This window comes from Lissotriton vulgaris, unplaced genomic scaffold (assembly GCF_964263255.1).
Source record: "Lissotriton vulgaris unplaced genomic scaffold, aLisVul1.2 SCAFFOLD_1057, whole genome shotgun sequence".
In the NCBI taxonomy this organism is placed as follows: Eukaryota; Metazoa; Chordata; class Amphibia; order Caudata; family Salamandridae; genus Lissotriton; species Lissotriton vulgaris.
In genome coordinates, this window is record NW_028250023.1 from 727,081 (window position 1) to 751,026 (window position 23,946).

At 48.9% G+C, this 23,946-nt stretch overlaps 1 protein-coding gene across 1 annotated transcript in view; it reads left to right on the forward strand.

The window, feature by feature from the left end:
* Window positions 1-3,248: 3,248 nt before the first annotated feature.
* The window catches only part of LOC147663419 (uncharacterized), a gene marked incomplete at its 3' end in the record, with an annotated part of 48,468 nt that continues 27,770 nt past the window's right edge, over window positions 3,249-23,946 (forward strand). Inside the window, exon 1 of the mRNA XM_086950473.1 lies at window positions 3,249-3,377. The remainder of the gene's footprint in view (window positions 3,378-23,946) is intronic.

Here is a 23,946-nt window from a genome sequence, read left to right on the forward strand (position 1 = left end):
CTGGGAATAGTAGTGAGTTACGGTCGGCGGTCATCGGAGCTAACCACTGCAGTACCAATTAGACCGGACCCGCTCCAGTGCGCACTGGTGCCACTGGGGTTGCCCACACAGGGGGTTTCACCGACTAGGTCAACGGCTAGTGGGGGGGGAGAGTTTGGGGTAAAAGCAGATACTAGATTGTGCTGTCGCCCAGTCAACTTTGGGATGTTTACTAAGATGGATTGCAGGAACGAAATGATGCGCCGCCCAGCCTCAGGGATGTGGGCTGAATGGCTGTGTACAATCTTAACGGCAAATAGATGTGCAGGGCTGCTGTACTTTGAATAGGACAGTGCCTTCCGTTTTCAACAAGACCTTGAATGGTCCAGTACCTGCACTTCTAGGCAGGGCTGCTGTACTTTGACTAGGACAGTGCCTGCACTTCTAGGCAGGGCTGCCTGCACTTCTAGGCAGGGCTGCCTGCACTTCTAGGCAGGGCTGCCTGCACTTGTACACACATAAGGCAGAACCTGCACTGTTGGACAGTGTTGCTAAACTACAAGCACAGCTTTCACGGGAGCTGCTACTGTACTGTAAAGTCAGATAGCATTCCTGAACTTAAAATAATAATAATGGTGTATTTAACAGTAAAACTAGATTTTGGGATTATGCTTGCCACTTGCTCTGCTCACGCTGCAAACCATGTTCACTCACTTTATGTAACATAATCTGAGGAAACCTGTATGATTGCCTTCACTGAAGAGTAAAATATGATAGTGCGAAGCCCAATTCCGCCGCAGCAAACCCTGATTGTTGGTGTTGTGGTGACTGTCCACTGCCACTTTAAGCTCTGTTTATGGAACCATGATATCAGCCAGTGGGTTGAAAGACACCCAAACGCACAAGGCATGAGAAAGGAAGTTAAATGGAACTAAGCTTTGTACTACAGAGACTTCGATTAGCCTACTGTAAGAATCAATTCTCTGCAGTGTCAGGATCTGCAAAAAACATAGCTGGTACCAGCAACTGTAGTATTGTGTTCCAACTCCTGCGCTGATGTCGGAATGAGATTAGCTTCATCACTGCATGAACACAGAATCTCAGCCCGAGTGTGAGACCCTAACCTCTACAAGGAACCCTGCTCAGGCAGTGTGGGTCTAACCAAGAGCTGCTACCCTTTCACATTTAATAATTCAGAAGAAGACTTTCAAATATTCCACTGCCTATGACAATCACCGCCCTCTGCAGATCTGGATACAGCAAGGGTTCTAAGGCTTACAGCCGTTTCTATATATTATTGGAACTGTTGCCAGGCATGTGACATCTGGCCAAAACCTTTTGGTAAAAAAAGCAGCATTATATTTTACTTACGTTTTTATTTGACTGAAGTGGTGCTTCAGGAGAACAAGGCTAGCGCGCCCTCTATTCACTACCAATAATGAACCATTTTGTAGGACAAAGACTATCTACATGAAATGGTCGAAGTGCATTGCCAAGGTCTTAGTGGCCTTCTTGAAGTGCTAATCAATACAGAAATAAATAATTTGTTGGACCAATAGTGATACTATATGGATCAGTATAGAAAGAAGTACATAGAATTGCGTAGTTCGAAATAGCAGACAGATGCATCCAAGTCCTAAGCGTCCTAAATGACCGAGCACACGGCAGTCAAACATCACAGAGATGAAAGAACCCTGAACAAAAGGTCACAGCCGATTTTTACAGCAGCCTATGTAACCTATACCGTACAAACTCAAGACTTGTGTAACATTCTTAACCCCCCACCTGTCGTCTCCTTCTCAGGATGGTAGTTCAAGGAGCGCCCTTATTAGTGTCATCTATATCAGACAAGGTGGCTGCATGGTTAGAAGTGACATAGCAAGAAATGTAACATCCTTTACATTTTAAATCCTCCCCCCATCCTCTGCCCCCTTCCCTCCTCCTCTGCCCCTCGCCCCCCCTCCTCCTCTGCCCCCCGCCCCCCCTCCTCCTCTGCCCCCCGCCCCCCCCCTCCTCCTCTCCTCCTCTGCCCCCTCTGTGCCTCCCTCCCCCCCCTCCTCTGCCCCCTCCTCTCAGTCTCACCCTCTCCCCCTCCCTCCCCTCCCCCCTCTCCTCCTCTTCCCCCTCCTCCCCCCTCCCTCTGCCCCCTCCTCCCCCCTCCCTCTGCCCCCTCCTCCCCCCTCCCTCTGCCCCCCTCCTCCTCTCCCCCTCGCCCCCCTCCTCTGCCCCCCTCCTCCTCTGCGCCCCTCCTCCTCTGCGCCCCCACCCCTCCCCCCTCCCCCTCTCCTCCTCTTCCCCCTCCTCCCCCCTCCCTCTGCCCCCTCCTCCTCTCCCCCTCGCCCCCCTCCTCTGCCCCTCTCCTCCTCTGCGCCCCCACCCCTCCTCTCAGTCTCACCCTCTCCCCCTCCCTCCCCTCCCTCCTCTCCTCCTCTTCCCCCTCCTCCCCCTCCCTCTGCCCCCCTTCTCCTCTCCCCCTCGCCCCCCTCCTCTGCCCCCCTCCTCCTCTGCGCCCCCCACCCGTCCCCCCCTCCCCCCTCCTCCTCTTCCGCCTCCTCCCCCCTCCCTCTGCACCCTCCTCCTCTCCCCCCCCGCACCCCTCCTCTGCACCCCTCCTCCTCTGCGCCCCCTACCCGTCCCCCCTCTCCTCCTCTTCCCCCTCCTCCCCCCTCCCTCTGCCCCCTCCCCCCTCCCTCTGCCCCCTCCCCTCCCCTCCTCTCAGTCTCACCCTCTCCCCCTCCCCCTCCCCCTCCCCTTACCCTTCCTCCTCCCCCTCCCCATCTCCTCTGCCTCCCCCCTCCTCTTAGTCTCACCCTCTCTCCTCTCTCAGGGTCTCTTCTCTTCTCTTCACTGTTGGGAACTTCATGAACAGTTTCTCTTCCGGGTCACGCGGGGCAGAGTCGACAGAAGCAGCAGAGCCGATGGAGCTCTCTTCGGGCCTGAGAGGTGAACAGTGTACGGGTCACGGGAGGCAGAGTCAGCACCAGCAGCAGAGGCGGCATGAAGCCTCCTCTCAGGATACCATAAGCCCCCCCCCCTCTCTCTCTCTCACTCTCACCCATCTCTGCTTCCGGGTCAGCGGCGGCAGAGTCAGCACAAGCAGCGGGGCCCAGAGCATCTGAGGGTCTGTCTGTCTGTCAGTCTGTCTGTCCAGTGGAAGGAGAAATCCTGTCTGTCTGTCTGTCCAGTGGAAGAAGGAATCCTGAGGGTCTGTCTGTCCGTCCAGTGGAAGGAGGAGCCCTGAGGGTCTGTCGTTCTGTCCAGTGGAAGGAGGAGCCCTGAGGGTCTGTCTGTCTGTCTGTCCAGTGGAAGGAGGAGCCCTGAGGGTCTGTCTGTCTGTCCAGTGGAGAGGAGGAGCCTGGGTGCAGTTACCATCAGTTTCAATCATAGACACATCAGGGGTAAGTGAGACCTCTCACAACCATGAGGTGTGAATACAGTCTGGGGGTGTACAGGCCTCACACTATCAGGGGGCAGGTGTACCTACCTCACACCATCATCAGGGGGTGCAGAGGGCAGGTGTACTGACCTCACACCATCATCAGGGGGCAGGTGTACTGACCTCACACCATCAGGGGGTGCAGCCTGCAGGTGTACTGACCTCATACCATCATCAGGGGGTGCAGGGGGCAGGTGTACTGACCTCACACCATCATCAGGGGGGAGAGGGGGCAGGTGTACTGACCTCACACCATCATTAGGGGGTGCAGGGGGCAGGTGTACTGACCTCACACCATCATCAGGGGGGAGTGGGCAGGTGTTATGACCTCACACCATCATCAGGGGGTGCAGCCTGCAGGTGTACTGTCCTCACACCATCATCAGGGGGTGCAGGGGGCAGGTGTACTGACCTCACACCATCATCAGGGGGGAGAGGGGCAGGTGTAATGACCTCACACCATCATCAGGGGGTGCAGGGGGCAGGTGTACTGACCTCACACCATCATCAGGGGGAGGGGGCAGGTGTTCTGACCTCACACCATCCTCAGGGGGGGTGCAGCCTGCAGGTGTACTGACCTCACACCATCATCAGGGGGTGCAGGGGGCAGGTGTACCGACCTCACATCATCAGGGGGTGCAGGCCGCAGGTGTACCGACCTCACACCATCATCAGGGGGAAGAGGGGGCAGATGTACTGACCTCATACCATCATCAGGGGGTGCAGGGGCACTGACCTCACACCATCTTCAGGGGGTACAGGGGCAGGTGTACTGACCTCCCACCATCTTCAGGGGGTGCAGTGGGCAGGTGTACTAACCTCACTCCATCATCAGGGGGTGCAGCCTGCAGGTGTAGTGACCTCACACCATCATCAGGGGGTGCAGGGGGAAGGTGTACTGACATCACACCATCATCAGGGGGTGCAGGGGGCAGGTATACTGACCTCACATCATCATCAGGGGGTGCAGGGGGCAGGTGTACTGACCTCATACCATCATCAGGGGGTGCAGGGGCACTGACCTCACACCATCATCAGGGGGTACAGGGGGCAGGTGCACTGACCTCACACCATCAACAGGGGGTGCAGGGGGCAGGTGTACTGACCTCACACCATCATCAGGGGGTGCAGGGGGCAGGTGTACTGACCTCACACCATCATCAGGGGGTGCAGGGGCGCTGACCTCACACCATCATCATGGGGTACAGCGGCACTGACCTCACACCATCATCAGGGGGTGCAGGGGGCAGGTGTACTGACCTCACACCATCATCAGGGGGTGCTGGGGCAGGTATACTGACCTCACACCATCATCAGGGGGTGCAGGGGCACTGACCTCACACCATCATCAGGGGGTGCAGGGGCACTGACCTCACACCATCATCAGGGGGTACAGGGGGCAGGTGTACTGACCTCTCACCATCATAAGGGGGTGCAGGGGGCAGGTGTGCTGACCTCACACCATCATCAGAGGGTGCAGGGGGCAGGTGTACTGACCTCAAACCATCATCAGTGGGTACAGGGGGCAGGTGTACTGACCTCATACCATCATCAGTGGGTACAGGGGGCAGGTGTACTGACCTCATACCATCATCAGGGGGTGTAGAGGGCAGGTGTACTGACCTCACACCATCAACAGGGGGTGCAAGGGGGCAGGTGTACTGACCTCACACCATCATCGGGGGGTACAGGGGGCAGGTATACTGAGTTGTTAGTGCATGTGTTGTAAATGTATGCGTTGTAACGTAATACATTCGTCCAGAATGGGTCCGTTTGGAGTTGTTACTCATTTTCATGAATACCTGCTCAGACCTTGTTCTTTGATGTTTTTTTTATTTTTTTATTAGACCTTTATTGATAGCAAAGCCATTGACACCAGCGAGTGTTCACATATACACAGTGCACCTTGTCATACAACGTAAGAATCACACTAGTACCGAAGTTGAAAGTCTGTACACAGCCTTTTGCCGGCATCCCGGGGGCCCGGCGGCGTGGTGATGTATCGTTAATCTATAGAACCAAGCTTAGTGACATTTCCCAATCAGCATATTGGAGCAGTGAGTCAACTGGCTATACCCTACTGCAATCGCGGCCAAAAGGTCTAGTAACGAGTTAAGGTCATTAGAACTGCCCCAAATAAACTCCCACCCCTCCCCCTAGAGTGTGTCTGTGTGGCTACCAACCCTGTCCGTACATGCGCCTCCCAACGTGTACCTGCACTGTGTCCTGTGTCTCCTCCCCCTCAAGTGACGTCCCTCCCCAGGAACCCCCCTGTCAGTGTAAGAACCTCCTAACAGCCCCCCCACCCCCGACTCGGAGCGCACCCCATACCCCTCCCCTCGGGGTAGTAATGCGAGTGGTCAAACCCCTACTCCCCCACCCGGTCCTGCAGCTCAACCACTTCAGAAGTGTCGGAGTCACCATCCTCCCCCCTCTGCAGGTAGTCCCTGTAAAGCTCCCAGAAGTTCTTGGGCCTACTCCTGGGTGGCAACAGGTCACTGTATAGTTCTGTTTGGGTGCAGCAGTACTGTAGGTCCCGCATCCATCTCGTTTTGTCTGGTAGGGGCCCTCGCATCCAACAGGTCGCCACCACCCTCCTAGCCAGCAGCAATGCCATATCTACTAGTCGGCGCAGAGAAGGGGCCAGTGGCTTAGAGTAACCAAGGAGCGCCAGCGCCGGGGTGCGGGGCAATGTCTCTCCCAGTATCAAGTCAAGTTCTGCAAATACCTCCCCCCAGTATGCTTGTATCCCAGGGCATAGCCACGCCAGATGGAAGAAGTCCGCTACTAATGTTCGACAAAACGCTCGCACTCCGCAGTGGGGCGAAGTCCATAGCGGTGCAGTCGCTCGGGGGTATAGTGCACCAACCTGTGCCTGCCATTCAGGGAAATCTTGCGCGTGCTGGAGCAGCAATATCGCCACATATAGTCGTCTATGGGGGATTGCAAATCAACTTGCCAGGCCTCTCTAGCCTTGGAAGGTTGTAGGCACTGATGCACTACTCCCAACTTGTTAACCTGTGAAACTAACTTTGTAGATGAAGTAGATTTAATCATATAGGACAGTTCCGGGATCTCCTCTGGTTCCTCCATGTCAGGGCCCAGTATCTCCCGGAACGCAGAGCGGAGTCTATGATATTGGAATTTCTGTAGCAAGGTGGGGCCCGTCTCCGTGGTGGCGAGTTGGTCCCATGTTTTCAGTTTGCCATCCGAGAACAGGTCCTCCATCCTTACTATGCCAAGGGCCTGTAGAGCTTTAACTACTCCTTTCTCACCTAACGGGTCCAGCCATAGAGCCCATTCCACGGGCATCAATGGGGAGTACAGAAGGGCGCAGCCTCGGAAACTCTTCAGGGAGTTCCAGGCATGATTGGTCGCTTTAAGTGAGTCCATCTGTCCAATCGAACGATCCGTGGGCAGGCAGACAGTGGCAGGTAGAGGGAGCGGTTCCGCAAACAACCGCTCCAAGATAAGGTGCGGGGTCCGTGCGTCACCGTGAATCCACGAATGCAGGTGGGATGCCTGCGCAACTCGGTAGGTGTGTTCTAGATCCGGTGCTCCCAGACCCCCCATCTCATAGGGGAGTGTCAGGATAGTCCATCGGACTCTAGGTTGTTTGTCACCCCAGGCCAGTCGGGTCATGGCTCGGGTAAGTTGTTTAAAGAATGCCTTCGACAAAACCACAGATAGGTTGAGGAAAAGGAACAGGAATCGGGGGAGCACTATCATTTTCATTATAGCGATCCTGCCCAGTAGGGAGAGCGGAAGCCTGATCCAGGCGTCGACATCGTCGATCAATTTATTGTATGCCACTCCGTAATTGTCTCGTATTAGGATCTCGGGGTCCGTATGCAGGTGAATGCCCAAATAACGGACTGAGTCAGAGGACCACTGCAGAGGGTACTCCATAGCGAACGGTTGTGTCATGGGGTGAGAGGAAAGGCAATGGACTTATCCCAATTCACCCTCAAGCCCGATAGCGCGCCGAAGCGGACCACTTCGCGAAGAACCGCGGCCAGATTAGACTCCGGGTTCCTGACATACAGTAACGTATCATCTGCATATGTCGATATCCCTATTTTGTAGGTGGGGAAACTTATGCCCTCCAGGCTGTGGTATTCCTGTATGGCGCATGCGAGGGGCTCCGCGACCAATGCGTAGAGCAACGGCGACAAAGGGCAGCCTTGTCGCGTGCCCCTACCAATGTAAATCGGTTCCGACACTCTGTCGCCCAGCCACAGTCTGGCAGAGGGCCGATGATACAGTGCACCAATCCTCTGCAGGAATGGTTCTCCTAGGCCCAACTTACGTAGTACCCTCACCATGAAGGGCCATTCAACAGAGTCGAACGCCTTTTCCATATCAAGGAAGATTGCCAGCGCGCTGTTCTCCTGCTTGATATGTTGCATTGTGCCCAGTACCGTGCGTATGTTGTAAGTTAAATTTCTGCACGGGACAAACCCGGACTGCTCCGGGGCAACAAGCTCTAGGACCAGTAAAGCCAACCGATTTGCCAGGACCTTGGCATAGATCTTCGCATCTACGTTCAGCAGGCTGAGCGGCCTGTATGATCCGCAAAGGTTCGGTGGTTTCCCTGGCTTAGGTATTGTGATGAGTAAAGCTTCATGCATGGTGGGCGGCATTTCGCCATTCTCACAGATGGCGTCAAAGAGGGCGACCAAGTGCGGGAGTAGTAAATCTTTGAAGGCTTTATAGAAGCCGACCGTGAGTCCGTCCGAGCCCAGAGCACTACCCGATCTCATGCTCGCTAGAGCCTCCAATATTTCGTCCTGGTGAAAGGGGGCCATCAAGAATTCCCTATCCGAGCTCTTGAGGTACGGCATTGCAATGTGGTCTAGATATTCTTCCATTTCATCCTCCACACCCTGCGTCTTGGACTGATATAGCTCTGCGTAATATCTTCTAAAGGTCCCTAGTATCTGTTCCTCGTCCGAGACCGTGTCGCCCTCAACAGCTCCTCAACAACCAGGGGCCGTCGAGAGTTTCGGACCATGCGCGCTAGTAATGCGCCAGGCCTATCCCCCTCACCATACGCTCTGGCAGTGGCATACTTGCCCATATACAGAATCTCTCTGTCCGCCAGAGCCTGAAACTCGGACAATAGCTGGGTGAGCGCCGGGCCTTCGGAGTTGCTCCGCGCCGACCGCTGCCTAGCCTCCAGCTCCGCTATTCTAGTTTCCGTTGCGGCGAGGTCCAGCCTGATGGAACGTAACACGCTGGAGTGCTTTGACATAGCTACTCCCCTGATGTACACCTTAAAAGCCTCCCAAATTGTATAGAAGTCATCTACTGAGCCTATGTTAGTTGCAAAGTATCTTTCTATGTCATCCGTGAGCTCCCCCCGGAAGGCGTCATCCAGCAACACGAAAGGGGGGAACCTCCAAGTGAATGCTGGGATCCCTTTCCTGGCGGTTGAGAGGTGCAGGAGGATGGGGGAGTGGTCCGAGAGTGTGCGCGGGAGAACCTCGCATGCGCTGACGCTACTCAGTACCAGGGGGGATGCTAACCAGTAATCTATCCTAGTGTGCACATTGTGGTAGGCCGAATAGTGCGTGTAGCCACCCTCCGTGGGGTGCCTGGCCCTCCAAACATCCACCAAGTCCAATTTAGTCATCTCAGCCTTCATATGTGAGGCCGAAGCTACCGGGCGCCGAACTGGGCCCGCAGAACGGTCCATGGATGGGTCGAACACGAAGTTAAAGTCCCCTCCCCACAACATCCAAGGCTGAGCATGTGACCTGCTAAGGGCAGACAGGGTCGCATAGAATTCAGGGTGATCATAATTGGGGCCATAAACGTTTACAACCAGGAGGTCAAGACCCCTACCTACACACCTTGCCAGTACGTATCTGCCCTCCGAGTCAGCGAGCACCGGGATCAACTTCAGATGTGAAGCGGGATTGGCCCAGATTAGCACCCCTCGGGCGAGTGTCGTGAATCCCGCAGCAACTGTGTTCCCCGCCAGGCCCCTATATTGTAACATCCTGCTAGTGCATGGTAAGTGCGTTTCCTGCAACAGGGCCAGGTCAACGTGATGTCTGTGGAGATAGCTAAGGACCTTCCTTAGTTTGCGAAAGTCGTTCAAACCCCGCACTTCCAGGTCATCAGCTTCAACTTATTTGGGGCAGTTATTGGTAGATTTGGTGCTGCGTTAGACATTGCAAGGGCTCATGTGTGTGTAAGCAGCCAGGGTTAGCAAGACAAGGCACAGCAGTACTCCTGACCACATAATTGCCAGCCGGCTTTTCCAAACAGGTACAGCACCACATAACAGGTCACACTCAATACATTCAGACCCCCCAAACAACCCAGTACAACAACCCCCCCAACTGTCCAGATCCCCGACTCACCCCCTCGAATTCCCGCCCTCCCACAGCCGACCACCCCCAACCAGGTCAGACAGGTCCCAGAAGTCCCCCCCCCATCAACCCTCCGGTAGTAGTGTAGTCACCAGTTCGAAACCAACCCTTTAGAGAGTCGCACAACCAAAAGCACCGGGGCAGAGCGCGCCAAAATAGTACAACACCGCAAACTATACCAAGTAAACGATCTGATCAGCGTCCCCTTCCAGCCCCACCTGTAGGTCGGTGCCCTTCGAGTAGCAAGTATACCAGCCCTCCCACACCCCCACCAGCCCGCCCAACGATGCAGCAGTGTTCCAGCCTTCCCCTCCCCAGCGACCACGACCTCCTCACCAGTAATATGTGAGGCATATGTCCAAGCAGCATGTCCATCGTCTCACCAATCATTATCAGCAGTGTTCATGCAGACCTTACTAGCCTCCTCACTCATGTTGCTTCAGTGGTGCCAGTTGAAAGAGTCCCTCACTCATTGAAGAGTTCCAAACCGCTCTGTAAGACCCACTAGTCCTGTTCTTCCAGATTCGATGTCGAGCCGGCATCGTTCTCCTGTCCATGCCTAGCTTCCTTCCGCTCCCGCTTCCAGGTCTTCAGGGATTTTTGAAGTTCTTTAGGGTCTGTAAAGAAATACGACCGCCCACCTGTGTTGATGCGGAGCTTGGCAGGGTAGAGCATCGCATAGTCTAGGCCCAGAATACGGAGTTGTTTTTTGTATGGCGCAAACTGTCGCCTCTCTTCCTGCACTCTGGCCGTGAAGTCTGGGTAGAGGGAGATGTCCATACCCTCATGCTGTAACCTGCCTTTCTCCCTCGCCATGCGCAAAGCCGTGTCTCTGTCGCGGTAATTAAGGAGTTTCGCGATAATGGGGCGAGGAGGCGCGCCTGGCTGCGGTTGTGGGCCCAACGTGCGATGCGCCCGTTCCACTATGAACATGGGGGAAAAAGCCTCTTCTCCAAGTAGTAGCTTCAGCAGTTTCTCTACGTAAAGTTCCATCTTCCCCGTCTGCGTAGTTTCCGCCACGCCTGTGATGCGGAGGTTGGACCTGCGCGAGCGCGCTTCCAAATCCTCCGTTTTGTCACGAATAACCTGTAAAAGTCTATCAAACTGCTTTCTGTCTTTGTCCCACTCCGTCTGGGCTTCCTCCGCTTCGGTGAGGCGACGTTCCGCCATGTCTAGGCGCTCCGCGTGTTTGTCCACGCGCTCCGCCATGCGGTCCATTCGGTATGTTAAAGCGTCTATCTTAGAGCCCACAGACGCAATGCTATCCTGGATGCCCTTTTCCATTGCAGCTAGCATGTCTCGGAGCTCCGTGGATGCCGGGGCCGCTGCTGTGGCCCCCTTGGGCGATGACTCCGGTGCCGTCGCTTCCGGCCTTTTCGGTCGGCGCCGTTCAAAGGAAAGCTTCCCCTGGGTAGCGTCGTTCTTCCCCATCGTTCTCCCTGTTGCGGAGGTGCCCAGAACAAGGGGAGCGTCTCGCCAGCGGCAGGCCGTGTGAGCAATTCAAGGGTCTCTTAGGCGAGCTACTTACTGCCACCAGGTATCAAGCCCGGTCCGGGGGCCCGAGGCAGCCAAGATGGCGCCCGCTATGATGGACGAGTCTCTTTCCAGCACTTCGGCAGCGCCCTCACCTGTAAGGTCCAGGGCGCAGACAGGTACACAACACCAGGATCGGACGGCCCCTCACCACTGTGGACGGCGGATGGCGGGATAGTAGTCCACCACAGCGAGGGCCCCGACCGGCAGTCGTACCTCCGTGACGACTGCTGCACCTCGTTATGCAGGAGTTCAGCGTCCTTCCTGCCGCTGGGCCCCCAATCCGCTCCAGCGCGGGGCAATCGCTGCCGATGAAGGAGAGGTCGTCCCAGCCAGGCGCAGATCCAAACGGCAGTCCGGTCAGAGCGCAGCCCGACCACTCCCAGCGCTGAAGCCGCACGTACGGCGACGTCACCCAGCCACCTCACCAGGAAATTGCGCGGCTTCAGGCCCGGTCCTCCTCGGCCGTGTAGCGTGGGGTCGCTCTCCAGAGAACTCGGAGAAGCTCGCCAGCAAACGTCCCAAGTGGGTTCCCAGACAGAACTTGGGGGGGCCAGCGGGTGTACGAGAGCCCGCTATGGCATATGGGGCCCAATTAAGGATAGGTTTTTAGGATTATTCCGGGGCTATGCGAGGAGCCGAAGGCTCACACGTCCGCCATCGACGCCGGCTAGCTCCGCCCCCCCCTGTTCTTTGATGTTTGTATTCAGTGGGAGGTTGCCTCTGCAATGGATTAAGAGGTATGCTAGGAGGAAACAAAAGCATATTTTTACAGAACAATATTCGTTTCTTCTCTCAGAATACATGTCTTTATTAGGCACCTTTGTCCACAGTTCTGTACCTTGAACCCTTTGATATCCGGACTTTGTTCCCTAAAGTTGGGTGGTTGTTTTATTCATAACTAGCATATGAAGCTGACTTCTAGATCGTTGATATGCTAATAATTTGTGGGGCCCAGGCAACACATATTTGGGGCTCCCTATTTGGAATACATTTGAATTTATTACCACTTTTAGGGTCATTGAAGTCCGTGTGATACCCCAAAAATATTTAATCATGTTAAACCTTCAGAACCCAGGGTCGGCAAAAGCATCTAAAAGCCCAAGCTGGCTGGAGTCCACCAGCCAAGAACTATCAAAAGAAGCTTGAACACACATAGATAAAGGTATTTCGTTTTGCGTTTGAGTCTATATTTTTTCTTGCAAAAAGGTTTTATGTGGCTGTCCAGTCAGCTTGTTACTCCCATTGCAGGAAATCCTGGTATGGGTTATGTGTTCTAGGTTTAGTGGACTAGTGCATAACATTACAATAAAAAGACTTATACATAAAGCACTTGAAAGTGTAGCTTTAGTTGCTGAATATTTGTAATTACAAATAAATCCCCTTTCACCATAGGCATTTCTGCTCCAGCAGCGAAATTCAAAGCACCGATCTCAGGATTTTCGCCATCGCATTTGTGAAAATCGAATAACTTTCTCTTTATTTCTCTTCCCTCGCCTTGTCCATCTCAACTTCTATATATGTGTAAACCTACAGCTAAACCCGAGCCGCTTTCAGTGGCGGGCCTTGGCGGGGTCGCGAACCCCAAATCTCAACAGCAATCATTTTGCCGGTTTCCCACAAACGATGCCAGGGCCACAAGTATTCCTTTTCAGCGTGTTTTTATTTTAAGCCAAGCCACTCGGCGCGTTTCGGAGGCAACCTCCTTGTTCACGAGTAGGAGTGCAATGCAAATCACAGTGTTTATACAATATCATGTGACACACCTCTGCGTAATAGACAGTGACAACAGATTCAAGGTGTTTGAACGTCCTCGGAGCTGGGAAAACAGACTTGTTTAGTCAATGTTGGGAGATACATTGTGAGACATTGCATTAAAATCATCATGCAGTATGTAAATTAAACATTAGGTCATTGCTGTGAACCTAAACATAAAGCATTAATTCCGCATCATCATGTGCGGCATCTTGTCATTTCCAACCAAATAAGTGCTGGCGAAAGTTCACTGTGATTATAAGATAAACCACGGCATCTGTAATTCTACGCGCTTAGTGTAAAACACATTCAATAATTAGTGCTCGTGACCAAGGACCAAGCACGTAGAATTACAGATGACGTGGTTTATCTTATAATCACACAGAACTCAACTCTGAGGTGAGGCTGTGTAGACCACTCATACACATGAGAATGTGAGGCTTGAGGCTGAGCAGACCAAGCATGCAGAAGAGAATGTGAGGGTTGAGGCTGCACAGATCAAGCATGCACAAGAGAATGTGAGGGTTGAGGCTGCACAGATCAAGCATGCACAAGAGAATGTGAGGGTTGAGGCTGCACAGATCAAGCATGCACAAGAGAATGTGAGGGTTGAGGCTGCACAGATCAAGCATGCACAAGAGAATATGAGGTTTGAGGCTGGGCAGACAAGAGTGCACAAGAGAATGTGAGGGTTGAGTCTGAGCACACCAAGCATGCACAAGAGAATGTGAGGGTTGAGGCTGGCAGACCAAGCATGCACAAGAGAATGTGAGGGTTGAGACTGGGCAGACCAAACATGCACAAGAGAATGTGAGGGTTGACACTGGGCATACCATGCAAACACAAGAGAATGTGAGGGTTGAGGCTGGCAGACCAAGCATGCACAAGAGAATGTGAGGGCAGAGGCTGGGCAGACCAAGCATGCACAAGAGAATGTGAGGGTTGAGGCTGGGTACACCAATCGTGCACAAGAGAATATGAGGGTTGAGGCTGAGCAGACCAAGAGTGCGCAAGAGAATGTGAGGGTTGAGGCTGGGCAAACCAAGCAATACAAAAGGGGATGATGGACGGAGCGTCTGAGCAAATCAAACAATCACCCCCAGTCAACTGATCTGGGTTTAATCCATCACCATTCTTTAGCTCACACTGCCACCCCAGTTCAGACATGGCCATATGCTGGCCTGGCTGATAAGGATTATGAATCCGAAACCGGTCCCAGGATGCTTGTTTCCGGTCCAGGAAAGACATGGCTTGGCAGTTCGGGCTGGACTGTTCCCATGAGGCACAGGGTCAGACTGATTTGCATATGGCCATGTCTGAACTGGGGTGGCAGAGTGAGCTAAAGAATGATGATGGATTATACCCAGATTAGTTGACTGGGGATGAGTGTTTGATTTGCTCAGACGCTCCGTCCATCATCCCCTTTTGTATCGATTTGTTCGCCATAAGTTGGCAGGGTATGCTCAGACGTGAGTCCCTTGCTCACTTTACCACTGGATTCAATATAGCCTGGCTGATGAGGATTATGAATCCGAAACCGGTCCCAGGATGCTTGTTTCCGGTCCAGGAAAGACATGGCTTGGCAGTTTGGGCTGGGCTGTTCCCATGAGGCACAGGGTCAGACTGATTTGCATATGGCCATGTCTGAACTGGGGTGGCAGAGTGAGCTAAAGAATGGTGATGGATTAAACCCAGCTCAGTTGACTGGGGGTGAGTGTCTGATTTGCTCAAACGCTCCGTCCATCACCCCCTTTTGTATCGCTTTGTTCGCCATAATTTGGCAGGGTATGCTCAGACGTTAGTCCCTTGCTCACTTTGCCACTGTATTCAAGATAGCCTGGCTGATGAGGATTATGAATCCGAAACCGGTCCCAGGATGCTTGTTTCCAGTCCAGGAAAGACATGGCTTGGCAGTTTCGGCTGGACTGTTCCCATGAGGCACAGGGTCAGACTGATTTACATATGGCCATGTCTGCACTGGGGTGGCATAGTGAGCTAAAGAATGGTGATGGATTAAACCCAGCTCAGTTGACTGGGGGTGAGTGTTTGATTTGCTCAAACGCTCCGTCCATCACCCCCTTTTGTATCGCTTTGTTAGCCATAATTTGACAGGGTATGCTCAGACGTGAGTCCCTTGCTCACTTGGCCACTGTATTCAAGATAGCCTGGCTGATGAGGATTATGAACCCGAAACCGGTCCCAGGATGCTTGTTTCCGGTCCAGGAAAGACATGGCTTGGCAGTTTGGGCTGGGCTGTTCCCATGAGGTACAGGGTCAGACTGATTTGCATATCGCCATGTCTGAACTGGGGTGGCAGAGTGAGCTAAAGAATGGTGATGGATTAAACCCAGATCAGTTGACTGGGGGTGAGTGTTTAATTTGCTCAAACGCTCCGTCCATCATCCCCATATGTATCGCTTTGTTCACCATAATTTGGCAGGGTATGCTCAGACGTTAGTCCCTTGCTCACTTTGCCACTGTATTCAAGATAGCACGGCTGATGAGGATTATGAATCCGAACCCGGTCCCAGGATGCTTGTTTCCAGTCCAGGAAAGACATTGCTTGGCAGTTCGGGCTGGACTGTTCCCATGAGGCACAGGGTCAGACTGATTTGCATATGGCCATGTCTGAACTGGGGTGACAGAGTGAGCTAAAGAATGGTGATGGATTAAACCCAGATCAGTTGACTGGAGGTGAGTGTTTGATTTGCTCAAACGCTCCGTCCATCATCCCCTTTTGTATGGGCAAACCAAGCATGCATAGGAGTATGTGAGGGTTAAATCCGGGCACACTACGCGTGCACAAGAGAATGTGAGGGTTGAGGCTGGGCAGACCACGCATGCACACTACGGAGCAGATTTAATATTTTTTAGTGCAACATAGTTCAGCAGTTAGGTGCAGCACTGTGATGTGCGAGTGGGAGTGAGCCGCGCTGAGCCAGATTTATGAAATACATCACGGTGCTGCTCACTACCCCTGCACTAGTACACAGTCTACCTAGTGCCACACAAAACCTTTACACCATAGGCCAGATGTGTGTGTGCTGTCTAGCATAGGATTCGTACAGGAAACACACCATTCCAGTATAAAATCCTATACATAGAGTAATTCTTAAACACTCCAGAGTTTGTGCTTGTGCTGTAAAGTGCAGTGCAGGTTGTGTTTGTGCTGTAAAGTGCAGGGCAGGTTGTGTTTGTGCTGTAAAGTGCAGAGCAGGTTGTGTTTGTGCTGTAAAGTGCAGGGCAGGTTGTGTTTGTGCTGTGAAGTGCAGGGCAGGTTGTGTTTGTGCTGTGGAGTGTAGGTCAAGTTGTGTTTGTGCTGTGAAGTGCAGGGCAGGTTGTGTTTGTGCTGTGAAGTGCAGGGCAGGTTGTGTTTGTGCTGTAAAGTGCAGCGCACATGCAGTGTGTGGAGTGTTTGAAGAAGTGACAATGTTTCTCCTTGTTATCACCTGATTCAAGGTTTTTTTTAACATAAAATTCTCAGATCCTCAGTACTCTCACAATGCGATATTGAAGCCTTGTACATTTTTCCATATTTCCGCGCGTCGCTAATATATGAAGTATCACGTGTCCATGGCGGTGATAGAAAGGCGGAGTTTATTTCTTACAGAATACTCCACCCACAGATCTGCTTCCTCCTCAGATACTGACACCTTCCCACTCCCTCAGCAGCATTCCACATTGGGTGTTGCCTCAGAGACTTTGGGATGTCACAGCTCTGTTGAAGAGACTGCAAGAACTTTGTGTGAAGAGTGAGCCATGATTATTTGGAGTGTTAAATGTGATTGTGCAGATCTGTGCCCGCCCTGTGTGTAGGTCTCTGGGAGTAGGTGATGCTCGTGAATGGCCTGGACGAAGCATATTCTTTCAATACAAAATGTATGGAAGTGATTTGTGTTTGCGAGACAGTGTATATGTGCTTGTTTGTGATTGGTCGTCTTGGGTGGATACATTATATATGAGCGCGTAAGCAACTGATCCGTTTGATTACTTATTTCCAGTGTGTAGGTCTTTGTGCCTGGGGATGATTTGTGTTTCACGTGTGTGTTTTTCACGTGAGTGTGTGCACTGCAGAGCACAATGCCTGTGTAATTATGCAGCATTGAAGATGTGGTTAAGAGATACCTGGTTTGTTACATTAATCCATTTATAAATAAGGTGTGAGACTGTACAAGTGAGAGTTGGAGTTTGTGTCACATCTGTGAGTACACAATTGAATGGACTTTTTAAAGAGCAATTTTTTGTGTGTGCGTGTTTGTTGCAAACATTTGGCGTGTGTGTTGCAAGCATTTTGCCAAAGACAAGCCTGTCTGCTCCCAGGCCCACCTGGCCGCCACTGCTGGGACCAGAAGTTAGGAAGTATACTCAATATTTCTCATATTCTGCATAAGATCTAAAGTCTTTCAGGTACACAGATTTTAGTATCTCCCCCATGTTTGTCTCGTTTTTAGAGGCAAATGGCGTGTATGCCAGCCACACATATAGAGTAATCTGGTACTCAACAGACCTCAGTTTGGACCGACAAACAATAAGACTATTCTACATCCTCAGATTGAGGAGTCGTTAAAAGCGCTTTACTAAACCCACCCTCCCTAGGCAAAGATAAGGTGGAAATACTCAAATTATTAGAATCTCCTAAGACGGATAGCCTGTTCTTAACTGAAACCTGGTTGTCAGAGGGATCTTCTCCAGATCTCCAGAAGCCGTACCCGAAGATGACCAAAAGACGACACGCTCAGAGAAAGGAGGTGAGAAAGCAGCAATTATTCACCAGTGGATTCACACATCTCTTTTACAAATTACTCAAACTGAAGTGATAGATCTGCTTTCCTTTCTCAAGTTTCGAGTTGATGACGACAACTCGGTCCCTAAAGATAATGAATTTGCTGATTTAATGATGTTGAATTTACACCAACACATTACATGCTCAGATCACATAAAATGAAATACCTTAGATCTGATCTGGGCGTATAATTCGAATTGACTGAATATAATCATCCTTCCTTGCATATGGTCCAATCAAATGGTGATACATTAATACAGAGCCAGTGTTATCAACACTTTCAAACCCCTCCCCCCTCTTCCCATCAATTGAAGACATTCTCTCCAAAGAAAAATAATCCACTCTGTGGCTTAGACATGCTAGTGACCCACACCCCTCAAATCCAACAGCGTGTTATAAACCGCACCAGACCAGTGCCCTGGTACAAGCCAGAGCTAAAGGAGGCGAAATCTGCATTGCGTCGACACTGGCGGGACAGGGATGATGAAGAGAGCAAAATCACATTTTAAATTGAGCTTGAGGAATATAAAGGCAAACCCGTTCTATGCAAAGTCCTCTTAATAGGCAAAAAAAATCTTACAAGCAAATGAAAATTGATTTTAGATATCCTGAATGATTAGTCGCCCCTAAATGAAATGAGAACTTCCCTGACTCCTATCGAGGCATTCTGTGACAATCTAAATACTTAACAAAAACATTCTTTAAAGATAGTATAAACAAATACAGCAGCAGTAATTCTGAAGTTGAGTCTGAAAAGAACTCTACTCTCCTTATCCTTGTTTGAAGAAATAAACAGGCTTCATGAATTTATGATCAAGGTCAAATTCGGGTCACCAACTGACCCTTGCCCTCCAGCAGTCATGGAATCTCTGACCTCAACAATCAATCAATCAATCAGCATTTATAAAGCGTACCCCAAGGATATCTGGGCGCTGAGGGTGCTGCGTCTCCGTCGAAAAGCGAGGTCTTGAGCAGTACCCTGCAGAGCGTTTTCATCAATTCAGCTGCTCAAGCGATCGTTCCAAGCGCGTTTCAAAATGCTGTAGAGCTTACGATACTGAAAAACCAGGGAGAAGTCCCGGATATAACCAAGAATTATAGGCCAATATCTCTGCTCCCTTTACCTGCAAAAACTATTGATCAGAGAACTGTCTTCAAGCGGTTCTAGGCTTTATAACTACACCAGCTCTCAGATAATTCTTATCAATGGAATGTCAGCCTCACAACTCCAGTATCAAAATATGATGCAATTTGATGATTACTTGATGAGGTTCAATCAACTAAACTGAATATTGACCAAACTGAGAATGTAATTTGAAAGAATAAGACCAACGTTTGGAGCCAACTTTACTCTCCAACAAAAATGCCTCTGAGTGATAATCGATAGCAATCTTAGCAAGAACCAGCTGCTGGAGCAGTAGGATCTAAATGCAGATTTGTGCTGAAACTACTTTAGAAACTAACCCCACTCCTCCCACTATAGACAAGAAAAGCAATAGCGGTGCCTGCAGTCCTATCTAGATCTCATCATGCCAACCGAGTATATGCAAGAATACCCAATATCAGGAGAAGAAAAGTGACCTGCCCAATATATTTTACAACTAGGCCTCAGAGAGGTCCAACAAACTTAGGGCCAGATGTAGGAGACCAAATACCGGTCGGTAACGGCCGATTTTGGCCGTTACCGACCGGTATTTGGGTTTTGTAATGTAGGGGGCCTATGATTTACAGAATCAGTAAATTTACCGATTCGGTAAATTTACAGAATCGGTAAAATACTGAATCGGTAAATTTACCGATTCTGTAAATCAATATGTAGGTGGCACAGTAAACAGTGCCACAGGCCCCTAAGAATTCGTTATTTACCACGTAATACTATTGCATGGTAAATAACTAATTCCTGTGTACATGCACATCTGTGCATGTACACCTGTGCCATGTGGCACACAGACATGGCCTAAGGGCATGTATGTGTGTCACATGGCACACAAGCCAGAATCAGGGGTGCCACAGGGTGTCAAAGTGACACCCTGTCCCCCTTGCAAATTCGGTATTTTTACAGTTTCAGTAATTACCAAATCGGTATTTGCCATTGATTCCTATGGGCTTCAAGGCCCATAGGAATCAATGGCAAATACCGATTCGGTAATTACCAAATCGGTAAATACCGAATCCTACCGATTCGGTATTTGTTACCGAATAATTACCTACATCAGATTTACCGATTCATGAATACCGAATCGGTACAATTCGGTATTTATGAATCGGTAAATCTGATTTACCTACATCGAGTAATTTCGAAGGGAGTGAGCGACCCGAAATACCCTTGAGGGCTTGGGTAATGAAAGTGAAAAGGTAAATTTGCCTTCAAGGGACTTTGTTTGATCTGTATTTTATCTAGTTAAGATTGTTTGAGTAAGGACCAGTCAATTGTCCTTGAAGTGAATGAATCAACAATTTACTTAAAAAATATTGCTTGAACATATAACATATAAACATATAAACAAAGACACCAGGTGTATATGAAAAAATATATTTTTATCAAGTGGTTCATTCAAAGAAAAATCAACTTCATATACAGATCAGTAGGTAAATAGAGATTAGGACTGTGGGCACACACATAAGTAAATTAATAGGTGACACAACAGAACCTAAGCGAGCACCTATCCCAAATCACATTGAATAAAACAAAGAAAGGGATAAGGTGTATAGTCGACGTTTCGGTTTCTTAGGCGTTAGTTTGCTGAAACCATCCTCAGGACTGCTATTAATTGTGGTCTGTATAGAAATATTGTTATCTGAAAATAAAAGATATTTTACAGTTACAATATTAAACTAAATATTTACGTAACACCCTGGTGAAAGAGCAGTAAGGTTTTAGACAATTGGTGACAAAAACAAGACACTAACATGATATATACAACATGGACATTATAAAAATACACAATTTATATACATGTGATCACTTTGAGTCTAGAATGCATTTACTTAGTAACAGGGAACTTCATAGTAGACCCTACATATTGATCTAGAACAGACAGAGTTAATCACAGTATTCTCTGATCTATGTGTCCAAATGTTTTAGAGACCTTGTTGTTTGAGTAAGAACAGTTGTTAAATTATAAGATCTGTTAGACAGAGAGCTTTTACATCATTCAAATCTATTATTTCCTAACAGATAGCCCAATTCATACTGATACAATTATTATAGCAACAATGGTTGGAGATGCCTTCTTCTTTAATAATTGGCATACTGTTCTATAACGGATGTTATATGAAACCACATGAAGCAAATCTGATTAGTCATTTTTGAAAATTATTTTAACAAAGGTATGAGTACCTGTCCATAGAGTATCGTTATTGCATCTCATGGGTAATTGTGGATCAGGGTATCTTTAAAAACCAGACTGAAACATAAGAGGTCAAGTATTAAAGATCTGCGTTTGTCAGGTTGACATAGGTAGGTCTATATGTTAGCTGAAAACATACCTATTACATACATGCCAACATTTAAGGACAGGGAAGTGGGAGATTTTAAATAAAAAATCGGGAGAATGAAAATTCCCCGTTGACTTCTATTGTAAAAAATGCAATTTCAGGCGGGAGACAGGTAAAATAAAGCCATTTTTGGCTTGGAAAATCGGTAGTCTCCCGCCTGAATCGGGTCTGTTGGCATGTATGCTATTAGTTGTGAATCAATGGACTTCACGTAATATTTCAAGCTTTGGTTGAGAGTAGGTATTCCTCATGGAGTTCTAACAATGTCAGAGGACATAGAGCATCTGCAAAGTGTAATAATTAATATTACTGGATTTTGTCTAAATCCTGGTAAGGTGGCCATGTAGTGACAAATAATAAGTCTTACCCGGTATATGTGAAATCAAGTCTTGTCAATCATTGGTAGAGACAATGGGGCGGATCAATATGGATTGGAGTAAGTGATATGTTAAGCAGTTATGGATTCTGTACCGCCTATCCAAGGTGAAAAAAGAAATGCATATGCATTCAGAACGCGAGTTTCTTACAAGATGATGGCATAGCAGAAGTTGGTATGTCACAGTGATTTGCGCCCATATATTAGACTTTCAAAATGCTGTGGGGCATACTAGCATGTGAGCTTATTCGGGCGGATCGTGTTGGCCAAAGCGCCGCTTTAATTGTAAAAGAGACGGAGTTATTCCGAGTATGGTGGCAGTTTAAATGCTTAAAGCAGTCATTTAGTCCTATCTCCATTTCCAAACATTTTCCTTTATAAACACGAGAGCAGTCAGTTACCACTCGTGGCTCCGTACTGACGAGACGCTCTTCAACTGCATTTGTTGCGATTATTAGGTAAGAACTCTGCAATCTGTACGCATGGTGTACTGCGCTTATTACTCTTCCCGAAACACACTGTTTTGAATTTAGAAACCCCGGGTATTATCAAAACGCGTAATAAATTCCTAACGCATGTCTTACTATCGGCATACAATCCCCCCGCGCTAACTTGTCCTCCCTAGCATATACTGTCTGGAATCTTGGTAGCGCTCTTCAACGTAATAACGCTAAATGACTGCTTTAAGCATTTAAACTGCCACCATACTCGGAATAACTCCGTCTCTTTTACAATTAAAGCGGCGCTTTGGCCAACACGATCCGCCCGAATAAGCTCACATGCTAGTATGCCCCACAGCATTTTGAAAGTCTAATATATGGGCGCAAATCACTGTGACATACCAACTTCTGCTATGCCATCATCTTGTAAGAAACTCGCGTTCTGAATGCATATGCATTTCTTTTTTCACCTTGGATAGGCGGTACAGAATCCATAACTGCTCAACATATCACTTACTCCAATCCATATTGATCCGCCCCATTGTCTCTACCAATGATTGACAAGACTTGATTTCACATATACCGGGTAAGACTTATTATTTGTCACTACATGGCCACCTTACCAGGATTTAGACAAAATCCAGTAATATTAATTATTACACTTTGCAGATGCTCTATGTCCTCTGACATTGTTAGAACTCCATGAGGAATACCTACTCTCAACCAAAGCTTGAAATATTACGTGAAGTCCATTGATTCACAACTAATAGGTATGTTTTCAGCTAACATAAAGACCTACCTATGTCAACCTGACAAACGCAGATCTTTAATACTTGACCTCTTATGTTTCAGTCTGGTTTTTAAAGATACCCTGATCCACAATTACCCATGAGATGCAATAACGATACTCTATGGACAGGTACTCATACCTTTGTTAAAATAATTTTCAAAAATGACTAATCAGATTTGCTTCATGTGGTTTCATATAACATCCGTTATAGAACAGTATGCCAATTATTAAAGAAGAAGGCATCTCCAACCATTGTTGCTATAATAATTGTATCAGTATGAATTGGGCTATCTGTTAGGAAATAATAGATTTGAATGATGTAAAAGCTCTCTGTCTAACAGATCTTATAATTTAACAACTGTTCTTACTCAAACAACAAGGTCTCTAAAACATTTGGACACATAGATCAGAGAATACTGTGATTAACTCTGTCTGTTCTAGATCAATATGTAGGGTCTACTATGAAGTTCCCTGTTACTAAGTAAATGCATTCTAGACTCAAAGTGATCATATGTATATAAATTGTGTATTTTTATAATGTCCATGTTGTATATATCATGTTAGTGTCTTGTTTTTGTCACCAATTGTCTAAAACCTTACTGCTCTTTCACCAGGGTGTTACGTAAATATTTAGTTTAATATTGTAACTGTAAAATATCTTTTATTTTCAGATAACAATATTTCTATACAGACCACAATTAATAGCAGTCCTGAGGATGGTTTCAGCAAACTAACGCCTAAGAAACCGAAACGTCGACTATACACCTTATCCCTTTCTTTGTTTTATTCAATGTGATTTGGGATAGGTGCTCGCTTAGGTTCTGTTGTGTCACCTATTAATTTACTTATGTGTGTGCCCACAGTCCTAATCTCTATTTACCTACTGATCTGTATATGAAGTTGATTTTTCTTTGAATGAACCACTTGATAAAAATATATTTTTTCGTATACACCTGGTGTCTTTGTTTATATGTTT